A 5,637-nucleotide genomic window follows, 5' to 3' on the forward strand; every position below is an offset into this window, starting at 1 on the left:
CCATTTTTGTTGGAGTCCGACGAAGCGAAGTCTGGAAAAGCACTGATGTCAACCGTGTGGTGTGGAGGGGGGTGACTGATTGTGGGCTAAATGGTGAGGATGAGGCCACCCTGACTCCCAGCTCCCGAGGCCGGCAGGACCTGGAACTAGCAGAGCATCAGGGAAAACTGACACATATGTCCAAGGGAGGCAGTGACCCTTGTGGGCACTGAACCACAGACCAGTTCACCTCGAATTAAAGCAAAGCAGAAGCAGGCGCGCCCGAGGGGCTCGGTGGGCTGAGCGTCCCACTCTTGACTTTGGCTCAGGTCATGATCTCAGGGTCTTGGGTTTGAGCCCCCACATCGGGCTCCTTGTTCAGTAGGGAGCCTGCTTCCCTCTCTCCCTCTGCCCCTCTCCCTGTTCTCACTCTCTCCCTCTCTAAAATAAATAAATAAAATCTTAAAAACAAAATGTGAAACAAAAAACAAAGTAGAAGCAGAGGCCAGAGGAGGATGACAACAACTTAGCTCCACTCCCTTCCCCAAACACTAGGGGAGGCACACAAACAGGGTTTCTGTTTCTCTCTGTATTCCATACCCCTCTAGGGCTCCAGGAAGGACTGAAGCTCTCCGGGACAAGAAGTGGCGAGACTCCTACCTAGCAGAGGGCAGTAGTTTCCATTCTCTGGGTCTGGACTCGTTCTGCACCCCTTTCAAAAACAAAGCCTTACTTGAGTTTGTCCAAACCCTCAGATCTGTTCCATTGGAATGGGGAATTAATGCCAGTTACAGCAACGTGGAGTGAGAGGAAGCATCCGATTGTTGGAAGAGGTGGGAGGATTATGGGTTATTCTGCCCACCCCCGCGCCCCCCCCCCTTTTAAAGATTTTATTTATTTGAGAGAAAGACAGAGACAGCATAAGCAGACTCCCGGTTGAGCAAGGAGCCTGATGCGGGGCTGGATCCCAGGACCCTGGGATCATGACCTGAGCTGAAGGCAGATGCTTAACCCACTGAGCCCCCCAGGCGCCCAGATTATTCCCCCTTTGAGGCAAGACTCCACTGTTCCTGACCCTGACTGCCCAGTGACAGGGGTGAGGACCTGCTAGGAAACGCACATGGCTTCTGACTTTCAGAATCACTTCAAACAGAACTTAGCAAACTCTCTGGGGAGTTCTGGGAGGCACAATGTTATTAGTATTAATGTAGATTTGTGGCCATGCTCGGTGTGGGAGCAGCAGGAATGGAGCTAAACATCTCCGGCCTTGACAGCCTGTAGACCAGGGCGAATTTCAGAACTCTAACTCATGGCCCTACCTCGTGGCCCTCTCAGATCCTCTCTTGAATGCTTTCAACATGTTGAAACGAGCTAAAATGAAAACACATTGCAACTTCTTCCTTGGCCCTGTGAAATACAAAACTATAGCTCCTACTTTCTAAAAGCTCAAAATTTCCCTGCTTCACTACCACTCCCCCCCCCCCCCCCCAATTAGATGATATTAGAGCTGGAACATGATCTTGGGCAAAATGTGGATTAAAGGTCAGTCTTTCTGAAACCCAGCGATGTTTCTGATACCTTGGTCCGAAGATCATATTGCAATCTGAGCCAATTTTTTAATGATGGATCCTCATTCAAATATCAAGGTGTCTAAAAACATGTGCTTGAGCACAGAACATAGATCCTTGAACTTGGTATCTATTGGTGACAAGGATTATTATTTTCCTTCCTATGTTCTAATTCAAAATACTTTTGCTATTGCATCTCATCATTTTCGTTCGTTTGCTTCTTTCTCCCCAAAGATTGATTTTTTTTTTTTTGTAACACATAACTTTGTATCAAAGGGGAAATCATTTTCCCTTGAAAGCAAGTCGAGGTTAAAAATAGAAAGGAATGAGAATTTTAGAAAAACAAATAATTAAACCTTACCCCCTTTAGACAAATTTTTCCCTGGAATAAAAGACTTTGCATGAACAGGAACACCAAAATCTGTTGCTTGCTCACCAGATAATTTATCTAATTCATTATGCATCCTAAAATTCAAACAGAATTAGCACGCGTGCGCACACACACACAATGATTGATTAGCCCACCTTGGCCTTAGAAAAAGCACTTTAAATTACATTTAACTATTTTATTTCTTTACCCATAAAGCAGAGTTGTCCATGCTCGTGACACGTATAAGAAACAATGCTGTTTCTGAAGTTACCTATCAGAATGGAGCAAGCTCTCTTTAATGCTGGCTGGTGTTGGTGAATTTCCCAGTCAGCCCTAGTAGACTGCACCCACCTTCAAACACCGGATGGCTATAGGATAGAGAAGCAGAAGAGAGAAAAGGCAAATGAAAAGTTCTATCATAAATTACTGAAATTTTAAAGGTTTTTGAAAAGAGGTCATAAAAAGCCAATTGAATGGACGCTCATCCTGATCGGAAATGCGCAAAGGAAAGATCACGTTCATTTAAAGAGAAGTTATTACCAAAAGTGCAGGTGTTTGCCTTTGATGACTTCCACGTCCTAGAGTGGCCAGATCAGGACCGCATTCATGGCAAAGGTCAAAGCTTCAAGGGAATGAAGAGGAGGGGCTGTATCATCTGCTGGGAGGAGATTTACAGCATCCAATCCTCCAAGACTATGTACCTGCCTACCTGCCTACTTAATGCGCAGAATTTATGTATGGTATTCCCTACAGCTCACTTTGTATTTGAATTCCTGTAGGAGGTATGTTCAGGTGGGAATGTTTTTTTTGTTTTGGTTTGGTTTTTGTTTGTTTTTTTTTTTAACATGCGCAGACATGCACAGACACACACACACACACACACACAGGACACTTGGCCAGGAATTTACGTCATATCTAGTTTTAGACACCATCTCATCAATTTGTGTGGTTAAATGAAAGGCAGTTGGAAAGAGCAACAAGATAACACTGGCTATTTTGATACATGCTACTGTTTCTTTTCTGAGTTAATTTTCTGCTATGTTACATTGCTGTTAAATCACCTTCAAGTCCCCTCAACACCCCTGAAAAATGGGTCAATGGCTTTGATTTCATCCCTCTCTTAATCACCATCAACCTCTAACGTATTTGCTGGGTGAGTGAATAAATAAACGGATGAATCCAGAAGTCCAGAAAACATTGCTTAATTACTGAGGCATAATATTATTATTCATAACAATAGTGAAATCTTAACTATTTATTATTTACTTTGTATCAGGTGTTTCACCTCGTTACTCTATAGATTCTACTGGATCTCTTTGCTTTTTAAAGTATGCTTTGAAGGACATTTTTCTTAACTTCATTATATAGTAGATTTAATAAGAGAGTAAACTCATAGGAAAAGTCAATCTTGTTTTTGTTTTTGTACTAAATGGGAATAATTCCACCGTTAGTCATAGATTACATTGCATACTGATACAATAAATAATTACTACTGGAGAGTCATTTTTCTGTTATTATTAATATACCCTTAAGTCTATTATGGCATAATCAGATATCTTTCCCACAACCTCTCTTCCTTAATTTCTCCATACATTAAAAAAAAATCTCATCAATGTAGAACTGTTCAAGTTTTTTTCTACAAATAACCAGATTTCTTAGGAGATAACCTGTGCGAGGCCCCGATAAGGCTTGAGACGAGGACCAAACCAGGCCTGGACTTGTGCCTCCTTTAAAGGCTGAATAGCCGAACAAAAGGCTTAGGTTGATAAAGTAGAGTAGCACTGAGAAAGGGTCTGTGCTACGTGTAGTGTGCTCACCTACGTTGACTTCCCACATGTTCTCCCTGCAGAAGAGAACAATGTGGTCAGGGTCATAAATTCTTAGTTGGTCCTTGTTCCTGTACTGCCCATAATCCACTCCCTGGTTGATTTTAACTTCTTGTATCAATAGTAGCTAATGGCATTAGCCGTGATTACCTGGCATCATGAGATTTGTTTGTAGTTAATGTAAAACTTGTTATAGGAACTTGTGGTTATCTAACTAGATGCTGATGTATTACTCCTTCTATTGTGGTCTGCTTGTAGGATGTGGAATAAAATCAGCACTGTTAGGTATCCTCCTCAATGCTCCTCCTGCCCCCATCTCTCTGCTTCTCGAGTTCTTTTCTTCATCCTCTTACCCTCACGTTCCTGGTCAATTTGTCGCGCCGGCCACGACAATAACCCTTTTCTGTATGCCAGCATTGTCCAATAGAAACGTGATATGAACTACACCTATCATTTAAATTTTCTTGTAACCACATTTTTTTTTAAAGAATAAGGAAACTGGTGAAATTAATTTTTATATTATACTTCCTTTAAACCAATAGACCTCTAATATTATCATTTCAATATGTAATCAATATTATTAACAAGATACTTTCCTTTATTATTATGATTTTTGCACTAAGTCTTTGAAACCTGACGACTATGTGACACTCACAGCACATCCCCGTTAGGACTAACACATTGTAGAAACTTGAGAGCCACATCGGACTAGTGACTGTGTATTGGAGGGGACAGCTCTGTCCTATCAGTCTTGTGCTTGCTCTTTTCTCCAACCAGATACTTTATTTCTTCACTGGAACTCTACTCAGATACATAGCTTTGTGTCATATGTCTGACCTGAATTAGATATCTGCCTACGGCACTGTTTACTCTCTGATTCATCGAACATATCTTCTCTAGTACTCGGCCTCTGCTCTCCCCAGCTGAGCCTTGAGTCTTCCTGCCCAGCCAAACATCTTGCTCACCAATATTTAGTTATAACACTTCATCAAAAGAACCCTGATTACCAGTGTTCTCCCTCTCAATAAATCTAGATAGAGAGCTGCTTACATTGACTCTATGCCAATAACAAATGCCAAACTGTTATTTAAAAGGTTTTTTTCTTTTTTTTTTTTAAAGGATTTCATATTTCCACTGGGTGGCTCAGTCAGTTAAGTGCCCCACTCTTGATTTTGACTCAGGTCATTGACTCAGGGTCCTGGGATGGAGAGCCCCACACTGGGCTCTGCGCTCAGCAGGGAGTCTGCCTCTCCCACTGCCCCTTCCCCTGCTTGTGCTTTCTCTCTCAAGTAAATAAATAAATTCTTTAAAATGTCACTAAAATAATTTTGCCATCATGTAAATTCATTTACAAGCTTGACAGCTTCCTAGATCCACCTCTTGAGAGTGTTGGCTGAATAAACAGTAGTTATATATGTGTGTGTGATTAGTCTAGCTTTTTTTCAGAGGTTTTCCCTTGAGACCAGGGGTATCAGCACAGTCTCACTGATTGTCCCTAAAAGGTGATGGAGTCCTTAATGTAGAACTGAGAAAGTATTTGTCCATGCCTAGATCTGTGGTTCCAAGTAGCCCTGTGGTATCCAAAGCAGCCTTACCTTCAGCTGGAGCACTGGAAATTTCTAATAATGCCTTCTCCACGTTGCAGCTACTGTCATCCCTTTAAATCACACATCTGAGTCTGTTTTGAGCACTCTTGTAATTAAAACTCTTAAATGGCTTTGCATTCAAATTTCTGTGACTGTCTAGGAAAGCCCACAGCCCAGGCTCTGCCTCCCTCTGGAGCTCACCTTGCCCCACTCTCTCCTGGCTCCCCATGCCTCTTTAATTGTCTCCAGCAAGCCTAGCTCTTTGCCACCTGAGCCAGTCCCCTGCCTGCAATATCTAGAACACTTGA

This window comes from Lutra lutra, chromosome 14 (assembly GCF_902655055.1).
Source record: "Lutra lutra chromosome 14, mLutLut1.2, whole genome shotgun sequence".
Taxonomy (NCBI): domain Eukaryota; kingdom Metazoa; phylum Chordata; class Mammalia; order Carnivora; family Mustelidae; genus Lutra; species Lutra lutra.